General features: G+C 30.9%; 1 pseudogene; it reads left to right on the forward strand.

The window, feature by feature from the left end:
* Positions 1-12,370: 12,370 nt before the first annotated feature.
* Positions 12,371-15,183, forward strand: LOC134229373 (toll-like receptor 4; annotated as a pseudogene).
* The last annotated feature ends 289 nt before the right edge of the window (positions 15,184-15,472 follow it).

Raw genomic sequence — 15,472 nt, forward strand, 5'->3', positions numbered from 1 at the left:
TCACTTAATGTGAATAACCAAAAAAAAGTAAACAGTGTTTGTGAACAATAGGCGTGTGCATATATATAGGTATTACTGTGAACATATACAGATAAATAATCTCATTTTTTAAATATGTTTATAATTATGTATATGAACACGCAAAGTTCTCGTTAAAAGCAACAGATTTTACATGCAGTGTCTTAAATTTCATTTTGTTCCTTATATACAATATCTATTTAATAAAAGATTAGCGAACTATATAAATTGATGTATCAAAGTTTTTAAAAAGAAGTAATTCTAACTGTTGAAAACGTCGTTTAAATGTTTTTAAACACAAACAAGTTGAATTTTTTTTTAGAAACGTTGTGCATACATGTATATGAGTTTGTTTTTAAGTAAGTATTGGAGTTTAATTTGTATCTGAAGGAAAAAGAACACCATGCATTGGAAATTTCATTGGTCGTCTTTCATTCAAAATTTCTTCCTGTTTGATTCTCCTTCCCCTTTCTATTTCATTCCTACAATGACATCAATATTTTAATTTGCATAACATGTTTGTTTGCTTCTGTGGATATTCTATTTTTTTTTAATTGTACAAAGGATTTTGGGTACATGTACATTTTTGGAAATGTTTTCCCTGTTTCTTTGTTTCTGTCAATGAAAACATTTTTAAAAAACAGACGCAGTAGGTAATTTAGTTAGTCTAAATTGATTAATAAACATCCAGAAATGTTAACTCTAATAAAGCAATGGCCGAAACTTTGATTTAAATATTTAAAATATCAACATGATAAACTTTAAAAATTCTGCAGGACTAGTATAGAAAAAGATTGAAAATTAGTAAAAGATATTTTATGTTCACTTGTAACTTTTTGTCTCTCACGTTCATGAAAATACATGTTACATATATTTACATGTACGAATATGGAGAGTATCTTGGATGATTAAATATTGCTCCATTTATTTACTATACAATGCAGATGCATTTACACGATAATTATTTCGTTGATACTCGTTGCTACTGGCGTCTGAACTTCATTTCTTTCCTCTTTATAGAATCTATCAGGAAGTCTTAACGTTGCAAATCAAGTTTATCAACAAGTAAAACTGATAAAAGTCTGGGACACAGATTAATTACAGGCTTGAAAGGAACAGGTGTAAAAACAACACATTAAACAAATATTTAGTAAAAGTAAAAACTCAAGGCAACATAGCACCTTATGTCATTTTCTAGTGCATGCACAGTGGTACCAGGAATTTTTATACCTTACTTTTTTTTACTTCTCGTACGAATAAATGTGATTACAGTAGTAAGTAACTTTTGTTCAGAGTAGTTGCAAAAATTGTTCAGGTATTTTCCTTATTAATTCTACTGTACGGGAAAATTGTGCTTCATAAGTTAATGCAATTTCATTTCATCACATTGACAATGTTAAATGCGATTTTTAAAATTGTTTGGTTTTACAGTACAGGCAACGCGGATCCCGTATTAGACCGCGTCCCCTCCGCGGTGTATTAATCCTTTCCGCGTTACACCGTCGCGGGTTTTGATCGCGGTGCTACCTGAGACCGTGTTTACACCGCGGCGGGGCCAGCTACCGTTATTCTTCAGCTAAGATGTTCTTACCTGTAACGTATTGTCGATTTTTAATCGTGTCGAAATGAGGGGGGGGGGGATTACGAGCACATTGATATCATAGATTTATACCATTACATGGATTCTTTAAAAATTCATTTTTTAAAAGTTTTATCAAATTGTTTAATAAAAAACATCTTTTTTTTGTACCAATAGTCACTCAAAATTAATTAACTCTCAAACACGTCTGTTAACAGTAATACATGTACAGTATAGGATGAAATAAAGTCGAATAATTTATCGAATATATTAACTTAAAGTTTATTTTCAAAATCAATAATGCCACCCCAAATGATCTTCAAATTGCTAAAAAGGTATAATTAAAATTTAAAGAATGCCATGATATCGCTTCTCTTTGTATGCACTGGTGCAACCGGTGTTCACAATTAGCCCGTGCAGTCGCAGTTACATGTAGCTATGTGTTTATTTATCTGCGAGATTATATAAGTCATTTGGTTTCATTTAGAAAACTACCGTTACTTCTGTATACATATCTGTTATAAATAATAGCATGAAAAACGATGATACATGTAGATAGTGATACATAATTACAATTAAATTTTAACAAAACACGCATAAGTGTAGGAATACCGTTGTTCCATTGTTATGAGCTACACTGTAAGACTATGAACTAAATATCGACGATTTTTATTTTTTTTTTTTTTGGGGGGGGGGGGGGTTATTGTTAATAAAATAATCACAGGTCATTTTATTCAGAATATCAATAATATCATAGCTAGTATTTGAATGTATTTGTATTTTCTGCTCTTTTCGAAAATTACTAAAATTATGTCAATGAACATAAACAAATTTCAGATTTTTCCGGTTCAAATAAAACACAAACACAAATATGGGCCCTTAAAATATTTGAACACACAACACAAAAATTAACTTATTTTAATCAGCAAATTGCCAAACTTCAAGTTTTCAGATGTCTGTGTTACCGTTCAGTTTTCCTCAGGTAAGTTTGGTGTGGAGTGGAGCTTACTCGAAGCGGATGAGAAGCCCAGAGGGAACGACGCTGTCTGGTGTACATACTACCTATATACACAGGATGTTACCTGAGTGTATTACCTGTATGCTTTTTCCTACGACATTGTAAAACGAAGCCGTTTTTTTTTTATGTGTAGCTCATAGATTGAAATGCATGAAATAAAGAATTCAATGTTTTTGTTGCAGACAGAATCCTTTTTAAATTTTTTGTTTCAAATAAATATTTTCAATAATTCGACAATTTTAATACACTGTGTTTTTCTTAATCAAATTTTATAACAAAAATACGTTTTTTTAACCACCAAAATCTGTCGTTGTAATCTGGCAACAAAAAGGGAAGTAATTCAAATTACATGTCATGAACATATGCTAAACGAAAGAAGAAAGTGGATCATAAACAAGTCTCTCGATAAATAACAATAAAACTTAGACAAAATCTACAAATGGTCAATAAACTGATTAATCAGCGGTAGTTTTATTCGCTAGACTTAAGAAATTGATATACTGATCAAAAAGGAGGAAAAACGATCATGCAGGTGCCTTAATATTGTGATATTTCCCCCCTCTCTCTCTCTCTCTCTCTCTCTCTCTCTCTCTCTCTCTCTCTCTCTCTCTCTCTCTCTCTCTACTAACTGGTACAGGTATAAACAGACACGAAATAACATAGCAATGGATCATTATTTTATTTAATTAATATTAGATACTTCATTAATTTGTTTTAAAAGTTTTTTTTTTTTTACTTTTATTCTTTTTATATACTCCGTTTAAAAAAAGCAACAATAATTTGACACAAGTTCCAAGGCTAATGTCGCATCTGAAAATGATATCGATGAAATAATAATGAAACAATGAATCAAATGTGTTGTTGAATGGCTAGACAACGATGTGCACATCCAGCGAGCGTTACCTAAGGTATACTCTAAGACAGGTGTGAAACCCCCAGGGCATGTCGTTTCCTGCTCAGGCACTGCTAATCCCTATACACAGGAAATGATCGCGGCTAATACTTAATACACAAAGAAACAGAATTTGTCAAAGAAAACAAAAATATATGAATTTTTGCATTGAATATTTATTGATATAAACTATAATTTCGTCTGTGAAGTTTATCATTACACCTGCACATCCTATCTTATCTATTGAACACGAAAATCGAGAAATATTAAAATTAAAAAGAAAGACATTGTTTTAAAAAGTAATACATGTTAATTATGAAGGTGAAAAACGATATTTATTCTTGATCTCTTGTATAAAGTTCACGTGCTCAAAGTTAACTCTCGCCATCGAATGCTTTTCGGTCATTTGACAATTTGAGAAAAATGCCTGCACATTTATATAAAAGAGGGAAATAAATTAAAGAAAAATTTTCTTAATTTGGGAACAGAACATAAACGATGAGAAATAAAGAAGAAAAGAACTTTTTTCTTGATATCTTGGATAAAGAAAATTTAAGTTCACGTGCCCACTACATGTAACTGCAAATGCTCGTCATCGGATGTTTTCCGGTAATTTGACACTTTAAGAAAAAGCCTGTACATTTTATATATAATAAATCGAAATTAATTAATAAACAATATGAAGATGTACATTTTTTAAAAGATGTACATCTTTTTTTTCAAATGAATGCTGAAAATCGTTTATCGAAACTTAAACAGTCTGAGTTCAACATTTATTACAGTTTGCATATTATATGAAGATTTAAAAAAAAAACTAATTAAAATTTCTAGTATTTAATTTTGTTTCTTAATAGATTCTTAATAACACAAAATAATTTACCACTGCAAAGACGTAACAATTTAATAGAATTTTCTATTCAATTTCAAATATTGATATGTAATTTTAGAACCAAAAATAAACTTATTTTTTCTTAGTTTAAATTCTGCTCATAGCAAAATTAATTAATAAACACACGGTTTTTTGTTTTGATTCTTTGTTTTTTTGATTTTTTTTTTTTTTTTTTTTTTTTTTGTTACAGGGAAAATTCGCAAATCACAATTCGGGGAGATAACTCCCGTTTGTTTACGATACTAATTGTCAGTAATTGATCGATGATTTAACCGCGGCGGGGACAGGTAAGTGGTGAATTTCCCGCGGAGGGAACGCGGTTTACCTGTCTACCTGGCCAAATACCGCGTTGTGATTATACCGCGGCGGGGACGCGGGAAATACGGGATCCGCGTTGCCTGTACTGTATTTAAAATGGAACTTAATCAAATTAATAAAGCAAGGTTGAGCAAATTCAAATTTGTATATATTCTAAATAATGTTGGGTTTTTTTTCCAGATCAGAGAATGAAGCCGCCATGTCTTCCTTATTTTACTGGTTCTTGGAACAGTGGTAGGATCGTCTTCATTATATTTGCTTTTTGTGTCGTTTCCCTGTGCTGTTTCTATCTGCTGCCCAGCAGCACCGATTCGACCAATCAACGCGCAGTATACATCATCAGACAGAACGTGAATTATATCTACATAAACATGTAGACTCTATGGGCGTTTTATATGTGAAATTTTGTCAAATGATTCGCCAGTTTTACGTTTATTAAATGGAAAAATAAAACCATTCACTAACTTAACAGTGTTTACATTTAGTCTATTAAGGAGCTCAATTTTGCTTTTGGTAATTTTTGTTTAAAAGTTTGTAAAATGATTGAGTATGATTTGAAACATGCTATTCCATGATGTTTGAAATTTCTTTTTCAATTTACGAATACGCGATAAAGCTCACATTTATTACAATTCATGTACCCCATATTAAACACATGCACATAATTGATATAGTGATAAAGAAAGAAAAAGTGAGCAATCTCAAATACCCCACGCTTCCCAAAAACTCAAAGTGCTGAAAATCCTAAAAAAAAAAAATATAAAGGAAACGGAATTTCCCGGTTATATGCACATCTACACATTGTTTCCTAAATACCTGCGAAGTTTGATGAAATTCTGTGCAGCAGTTTAAGAGGAGTTGCACTGACAATCTGTTTATCTCCATATTCGAGGTAAGGCCAAAAATCTAAGTTGAAAAGTGTGCAAATTCCCGGAAAAATTAAGAAGTCTGCACATCTACACATTGTGTCCTAAATATATGCAAAGTTTTGATGAAATTCTGTGCAGCGGTTTAAGAGGAGTTGCGCTGACAAAAAAAACAGGACTGACTGACTGACACTCTGACTGACTGATGGACGGGTCAAAAACATTATACCTCACGCAACTTGTTGTGTGGGGTTGATGGGTTGATTAATGATAACTTCTTTCAATAATTATGGGAAAATTCTTTAAACAAAAAATATCTGCACTTAGTATGTATTTGAATAAAAGTATACACACAAACCAATAGTTAACACAAATAAACATAATGATTTGAACTTTGTGTAACTGCTGGCAAAAAGAGCATTTAAAAGCGCATGAATATGCTCTTCCATTATCATTCAATTATTGTGCCATCAAAAGGTAACTTTATCACCAATAGTGCACACTTTCCATTCTCTAACAAAACATAGAAAAATGGTTATATGCATCCTGAAAATATATTTTTATTTACGTTTGTAAATGGTCATTAAAAAATAATTTTCAGCAAATATTTACATTAATTATTGTGTCAATGTAGAAACATGACAAACCCAATAAATTCAATTTTATGAACATGTGCAAAATACATATAATATAACCTTACTTCATATATGTGCATGCATTTTACATTTAAAATAGATGAACGCCCTCCTTTTCTATCATTATATTTTGCATTAACAGCTGGATTAAAGTTAAAATGAAATAAACAAAATAAAGCTACAAACAAACATGTGTACAAAATGAACATAATTAAACATGTTTATTAATATGTTAACACATTTTCATATCAAGATATGATAAAATGACAAACTGCGTGAAAACCGTATAACATAAACTATAACATAACAATATACCACCATATACATCATGAGTAAAACTGTGGGAGAAACATTCGTCAGGTTTCATACCTTTTATGTATACAATCATTCTCACAAAAATATTATTATGATAATAATTATAATTGACAGAATACAAGATTAACTATTTTTAAGATCTAAAGACCTGTTTAATATAAACTTTCAATTTAATAAACATTCTGTAAATTAATATTGATTTTGTCCTGTCTGTTTGTTTGTCTGCAAACTTGAACCTTTGCCATAACTTTTCAACCATGAATGATAGAGACTTTACATCTACATGTAGTATGCCTATTCCACTGATTAAGCTCTTTCAAATAACACCAAGGTCAATGACCTTGTGACCTTGACTGTGACCTATATGCTAAAAATAGTTTTTTGTCTGCAAACTTTAACCTTCGTCATAAATATGCATACACCATTAATTAAGTTCTTTCAGATGATACCAAGGTCAATTACCATGTGACCTCGATTGTGACCCGTATGCTAAAAATAGTTTTTTTTAACCTTCACGATAACTTTTGAACCATGAGAGGTAGATACTTCATATTTAGTATGTATTCTCCACTAATTAAGCTCTTTCAAATGACTTCACAGTATACATTCAATACCTCTCTCGGCAGTTTTTTCTAAACACATATTAAGATGATTGTGCATAGATTCCAGTGCATAATTCAAGTCCTGGATAACTTGTCTTGTGGCTGTTTTGTTACAATCTGTACATTGGAGTTGTTCAATCCCTGAAGATAGCATGTTTAATTTTGTCGAAAGTGACGATTTCATCAAAATGCCTTGATTTATGAGATCCTGTAGGACAACAGTTTTAGTTTTGCAATGTCCTTCTATTCCAGAACTGGTAATAATGACGTATCCTTTGGCTTTCAGAAGAATTGCCAATAGCGATAGCGCAATACTCTTTTGTTTTTGTTTTTTTCCATTTGTGAGTTCTGTATGAAAACTGCAATAAAGAGTTGTCCATAAAACTTGGGAATGTATGGTTTAAATAAGCCAAAGGCTTTCCTTAATACCACATTATTGTGACCAATCTGATGAAGAAATAAAAAGTAGAATATATTTGTGAAATCTGATGAAGAAATAAAAAGTTAGTAATATGAAATTTTATACAATTTGTGAAATTTCGATATAGGATCACCGTGAATGATCCCAAAACAGACTGATTCCCTGCCAAAAAATGTTTTTTTAATGAACTGATACACACCTATTTGCTGAATTATTTTAATGAATGTTTGACTGTACTATGTTACCTGTACATTATCAGAAATTTTATACACATTGAACGCCCTAGATACCATAAATACATATTAAACACACACGATATTATTATACAAAATATAATTTAAAAGTAGCAAACTTACCAAAGCTAACTTACTTGTTGCAGGAATAATTGTTTCTTGGCGTGTTTTCTTTAGACCATTTGCAGACTTGTAGAATTTTTCAATTTGAAGGAAATAAATACGTATATTGTAACATCTGAATACGTGTAATACATCTCCTACGTGTTGTCGGAATAATAGTCTTGATAACGTCCTTTTAAATACATTTTAATTGATTTTGCATTTATAATAGTTTCTTTTTGAATGAATTGATAGAGTCACAGCTTGTAAAAACGAAATCATATTAAACAAGTGTAGTATCACATGATATAATAAAAGATTCTAAGGGAAAGTAACAGGTGCAACTAGTCATTCTTGACCATCTCAAATATAAACGTAACAACGTAGCATCGTTATGCTCTTGGATAGAAACAAAGGATTTGCGGACGAGAAAGCTGTAATTTATTTTGAATAGTTTCAAAATTATTTACAGTTGCACCAAGTGCCCACAAAATGCTCAAAGTTCAAATAAATATTTTATTTCCACGATATCAGTTGTTTAAAATAGTTCTAGTACATGAACACAATCCTCGCACAACTTTTGTGAATAATTTGACTTCAGATCAAATAAGTCTCTTTATAAAAATCAAAACATATTTCATGATCTGTGCTAATTTTTTTTATAATTCCATCGTATTCATTCCTTCATGGCACCTAATCCCACCTGTCATATATATTTGGGAGATCTGTGTCTGGTTGATCCGCTCCTATTTTGTATTGTTTGATGGACATTTGAGCTTGAATAATGTTCGTTATCTACACATCTTTCATTCCAAGATAAAGGGCTTAATTAACTTATAAGGTTCTCTATATTTTGATGTTAAAGTATGCATTCTTTAGAATCGTGCCTATATGTAAGGTGTTGCAAGCTAAAATATAGTTAAATGATACCTTTATAAATTATATACCGGTAACAGTGAGCCATAAATTGAAATGGCATACTTCTCAGATTTTGTCCATTTGTTCATCCAAATTTGTTTAAAGGTATTACTTCTAGTACTAGTATGATATTTATTTTTTTGGCCTAATGGTATTGTTGAGAAAAAAATATTATATTTTAGTTGGGGGAAGCGGGGCATAAAGAGATTTTTTTATGTCAGGAAGTATATGGTCTTTTTAAGAGAATCTTCATCTCGGGAGGTAAGGACAAGGAACAAAAGCAAGGAAATGCCAAATATCATTATTGTTTTTACTAATTTTTTATGGGAACTTTCCTTACACCAATTAATTAGAATAATGAATTATTTAGAACGGAAAATGAATATTTTAAAACATTAAAATTTATAAAATAGGCAAACCATTTCATTCAATTCGATTTCAACGAGGAGGAATTATATTCGCCATGTGAAAAAAAAATAAAACTTTTCCCATGTTTAGTTTGATTTTTCTAAAGTTTTCCTCAATTTGGATATAAATTAATTTAAATTACTACAAACTATATCGAAATATTGGCATCCTTATCGATGGACACCTGAATGATAGCAGTTTAATTAGTGAATAAACTATAATGTGTTAGCGCTTTCAACTGACAAATCAATCGCTTATTTGTTTCTGTTGATAAACAATGCATGTATAAACCGCAAACTTGTCAGATCATCGAGTTATAAAGGTAGGTGCATTTTTTTTTTCTAAGAACGACCTATTTATGCTTTTTTTTTAAAACTAAATAGACTTGTTAAAGAAATGATTCTTCGGCCTTTTAAAAGATTTGTTTTGCTCTAACTATTAAATTCACACAAATCATAAATCTGCATAAGATTCATGTGATTACCAGGGGTTTTTTTTTCATGCTTAGCGTACAAAGTTGGAATTTTAAGATTTTTTTTTCATTACCGTAATTTTTATTAAATTTATGGGGAACAAGAAGTCACTGACGAGACTGTAGCTCAACTGGTTATAATTATAACAACGGAAGAGAAAAGTGGCATTAAGGAAAGTAATTTGAAACTTCGCAACAGATATGATTTAAAAAAAAAACATTCAGTTTAGTCTTTTTACTTGGGAAGATTTATATCAATCAGACTATAACTGTAGAAGTAGTAGCATTTTGAATATGTTTTGAGGAAATTTCTATTTTTAGTAACCATGTTAAACAACAATATGTACGAGGGTTGTCCGATAAAATAAAAGTAATAAATAACTTTTTAATTAAAATTTTGCGGTGATCCGGGTCAGAATCCCAACTCTAATAATGAAGCCATAATTATAGCTATATATTTAAAGTTGAATTTAATTTTACGCTTTGTAATTCACATTTAGTAAAAGATTATAAATATGCTAATAATAAATATAAATGACACCATTTATTGAATTGTTATCTTGTCCACGAGTTTTACGGACAACCTTCGTATATACTGATCTCTCCTCGTTTTGATAGACCTTAAATCTTATGAAATGTATTTGTTTGAAAATATGTACTAGGATTGATCCAAAGTTTGTGGAATTTCTTCATATTTTATTTATTTCTAAGTGAAATTAATTGAAAATTACAAATGAGAATGTAGACACTTTTTGAATATTTTTATTAAAACAAACATTTTAAATATTAATGATAGTAATTCTATGGCAGTTGCCATAGAAACGTTTGTTTGGAAATGCGGAGGAGACATTAACGCGTTTATTATCATTTTAATTCTTAATACGTAAAGTGAGAATAAAACCGCCCTTATGGTATATAAAAAGAAAATTGTGTCATTATTACGATTGCTTGATCTTTTATTAACCTTTTTGTGAGAGTTTTTTTCTGATTTTACTGGATATTTAGTTTATTATATTAGTGGGTGATTTATTGTTCATCTTTAAGTTGTTAGACAACGTCAAATTTCGATCAAGTCATACGTTTTGTGAAAATCCCGGGATCACTCAAGAGTACATTTTGTTACTGTTTTGCCAGTAATTTAAGAAAAATTGAACTTCCATGTTGTCATTGACGTACTGTGACATTGCTACTGAAATTGGAACATCATGTGGAAAGATGGGAAGTATTTTAAAATATGAGGAAAAATGAAGATAAGTTGATGCTAGGAGATATACAGGCTTTTCTTGAGAAAAAAATGGAGAAAGGGGCAAGATTTTGTAGAATTACGAATTCGAATCGGATATTAGGGAGAGATGCTTCTATAACGTGACTTTACATATCAAACCTGACGTAACATCGAAGTCTCCCCCGGGTTTCACAACAATCCATTCTCAGAAAGCTCGTGTGACCTTATTAGTAATTGGAAATTTGTGAAATTTTCCAATATTGTTGCATTATGACTCTATATTATAAATATGCCTGTTGTTTGCTTTTATCAAATCACAAATTTTAAAAAGGAACTTTTGGACCTTGTTATTTAAAACAGACGTATAGCTAAATTAATATCTTCGGTGTTTTTTCTCTTTTTGCATATTCTTTGATAATTTTTTTTTATTATTTTGATTTATATCCGTATCATGAGTTTAAATCTGAATCAATAAGAACTCGAAATGACTATATGCAAAACAGCACTTTCAATCATATTATTTCTCACACAAATTAACACAATACCATAAATATTGGTTTTATTAGTTGAAAGTCTTTAAAATTACATGTATATTTAATATTTTAAGTGGCATTAAGTACCACAGTGTTATCTTTGTAATATATAATTAAGTTTCATATTTATGTTTAAATTATGTAAAAATTATTAGGACGAAAATTATGGTATTTGTAACATTTTCAATGATTTGATTTAATCCGTGTGATAGAATAAAGCGAATCGCAGGAGTTAAATGTATTTTTGCAAGATTAATTTTCCTCAAAATTCACAGAAATTTAAAAAAAAAAAAACATTTCCTTTCAAATGGTAACTCAGCAGTATTTTCAAAACATAATAGAAATTGTCTGTCTGATATCAGTAGAAATAGAGATGCTAGATTTTCGGTACAAATTTTGGCTTTACTGTTAACGTGATAGAAATTCAATTGGGTCGAATGATAAAAATATGTTAGTTTTGGCACATATATATTAAAAAAAATTACACGATTATTGTATTTGTATTATGAATTCATTTTTATTTCTAATTTATAGAAAATAAATCTGTATGTATAGCATTAAAAATATATTGTAGATAAAGCACAGTAGAAGTTATATATTGCAATTTTAACCTTTAGATTTATATATATATATTTCTCATTAGATCAATAGAGTCAAAGATAACCATACATGTAAATGGGAAAAAAATTGAAATATCCCTGGCCCCCTCTATTTCTACGTATAAGGGAAGTTCATTTCAAAATATCACATGCATGTCACTTGGTTAACTTTGTGTGTTGGATGAGGGTCGCATTTATCAATACCTTCTTAGTAAAATAAAAAGTGAGATTCTTAGAAATAAAAAAAAATCTTATGGATTTAAATACAACTTTTATATATATTTTTTATAATTATTTTGTGTAGATCTCTATTTGATACTTGAAAAAAGACAACAGACAATTCTTTAAAGGAATATAATTTTCTTAGCATTTGGCTGTCGTGATGGTTCATCTTGAAGTTATCAAATATCTTGTTATTTTCCATGTTCTCGGTAAGTAACGGTTGTTGTTTCTTAAAAATTTATCCTTATTGAACGAGACAACTTAATATGATTCATCGTTCATGGTAAACTTTGATCTTGATAGTAATTTACGTGAAAGTAGAATAATATAATGCAAAATTTGCTATTACTTACTGATGTGGGTTTTTTTGCTTGACAAATACACATTTATTTAAATTTAGATAATGCAGGAAAAATTAACACTGAGCTGTGTAGCTTCAGGCCTCACACCGATGAATGTGAGAATCGAGGATGGTTATGGGACTGCAGTTCTCTGGGCTTGCGAACAGTTCCTAGAAATATACCAGAAAGATATGAAAATACGTCGTTGGCTTTGGATCTTTCCTGGAACAAATTCACCACTTTCTCATTTAAGACCTTTTCTATAGTCAATGCCAAATTGTTGCCAAATATAAAAGCTCTTTATCTACAGTTCAACAATATTACAATAATACAAAAGTTTGCTTTTGGTTTATTGGAGAATTTATGTGTTCTTACTCTTTATGAGTGCAATTTGACAAAACTGTCCCTGGCAAACCAATCATTTGCTAATCTAACAAAGCTGAAAGTTTTGCAGATACATTACAATGCATTTGAACATCAGGGATATCCAGATATTGAGATTTCCAGAATATTGACTTTGAAAAGTTTGACATTAGGGGTTTTCAAAGATTTTCATTTTAGTGACCATTTTCGAAAGTTAACACAATTGGAACGAGTGATTTTGTTAAAAGAAAAATCAAAATTTCATCTAACAAAGAACACTTTTGTCGGTCTCTCCAACTCTCCCATATATGACCTGAAATTATATTTCAGAAACCAAGTGTATTGTGATGTCAGTGAAGAAATATTTTGCTCATTTCCTGTTTTGAAAGGTGTCTATATTAACTTTGGTGGAATGTGCGACTTAAATGTCGCATTACAATCCTTAAAATGTCTTCAGAATAGGACAATGGATTACATTAATGCTGATGACAATAAACAAAAACATGCAGAAAGAGAAGTTTCTTTAAACAAGGACAATTGTAAATATTTGTTTAATACATGCACAAAGAAGGTCACACTTACTCACAATCGGATATCTAGAATTTTAGACAATCCTATAAAGACACGAATGGGTCAATGTATGGAGTATTTCGACATATCTATGAATAGGATTGAGTTTATTAAGCCTGATATCATGATTGATTTGCTCACAGGATACCCGAGATTGCAGGCATTATTCCTTATGTCTATTGATTTTTGTGCGATTGTTAGGAACACGATTGAACACAGTTATCCAATTCGTATGCATCTCAAAAATAGGCCGATTTTTACTATAAATCTCTCAACACATTTAACAGTATTAGATGCTTCTTCTACTGATATTCCTCCTCCGGGTATCCCATCCGTTGACTTTACGCTATCCGGTGAACGTTTAAAAGAATTAAAGGTACCATACACAAACTTTCTGTGCAAACGTGTAGCACCAATACAAACGCCTTCTTTAGAAGTTCTTGATATATCTAATAACGAATGCAGTAAAATTAAGTATCAGCTATTACAGTTTGCTACAAAACTTGAAACATTTCTGGCAAACAAAGCGGATCTTGACTTTACTTATAATCCAGTTATGGAAACATTTTTCATGGGGCTTAAAAGATTAAAAGTTGCAGATTTGAGTTCTAATAAAATATCCTATTTACCACCAACTACGTTTGTTGATCAAAAACTTTCCCTTTTAACTTTATATCTCGATCACAACGAATTAACAACAATTCCTGTATCGCATTTACAAAAGCTAAATCATCTTTACCTTCGCTTTAACAAATTAACATTCTTAACAAAATTTGATATCGACAACTTATTGACATTAAATAAGAATTTTACATTACATATCGAAGGAAACCCAATAAATTGTGAATGTACACACATTTTTTCTCTAAAATGGATGAAAGAAAATAAAATCATATTTGGGGATCTAAAAAGCACTATGTGCATTAGCCAATCGGTGTCATTGGCAGATTTTTTAGAGGAAAAGGCATTTATAGAATTTGAAAAGAAATGTCAAGAAAACATGTGGCTTACCTGTTCTACCATTATGCTCGTACTTCTACTTACGACAATTCTGACAGCAGCATTAGTCAAAAAATATCGTGTTCATGTTGATTATGTTATTTTGCGCATGCGTAATCGATGGAAAGGTGTCGTACATGTTGTAAATGCAAAAACATTTCAGTTTGATGTCATACGCAGAAGAGGATGACCAATTAGCCTGTACAGTTCTGTATGGAGAGCTTCTCTCTTTAGGATTCTTAATTAGCTTTCCGGATAAAGACTTTATACCTGGTATTTCAAAAGCTGAGCAACTTTTGCACTATATTGATGTTAGCCGGAAAGTCATTTTTCTCGTGACGGAAAATTTCCTGGAGAGTGGGTGGGATACGTATGCCATTCAGATGGTGGTCACTCATGCATTTCACAATCACAGAGAAAAATCCATAATAGTGATAATAAAAGATAGTATTCCTATAGAAAGAATGCCAAAGGACCTCAGATACATATGGTGGTCTATCAAAAGTATCCGATGGCCTGAAAATGGAGAGAACATGATGAAATTTTGGCAGGAATTATCTACCGCTTTGCACTCGAATTAAATTGGAAAAAATGTTTTTGCATGATTATTAATTCTTCTATGTGTATTAAGTTATTGTGTATATATCCAGTTTCCCAATTCACTTCATTTATAAAATGATATAGATCCCCTTGTTGTATACAAATATTGACTTTGGGTGAGGGCAACATTGATTATGTCAGACGCCAATGGGTGAAATATTGATTGACACAGAGCGGGTGCATTATCTACGTCCTGAAGAGGCCCGCGCGGAAAACTGGTAGAGCGTCTGCTCTAGAGTTGAGAGGTAAAGAGTCAATCCTTACGTTGCAGGTTAAAACCCTACTATGGGACGTGGAGACCTATCCTTCGGATAAAAGCGTATAAACTGAGGTC

The sequence above is a fragment of the Saccostrea cucullata genome, unplaced genomic scaffold, assembly GCF_032062105.1.
Source record: "Saccostrea cucullata isolate Sc308-1 unplaced genomic scaffold, CSIRO_AGI_Scuc_v1 ctg6171, whole genome shotgun sequence".
Lineage (NCBI taxonomy): Eukaryota > Metazoa > Mollusca > Bivalvia > Ostreida > Ostreidae > Saccostrea > Saccostrea cuccullata.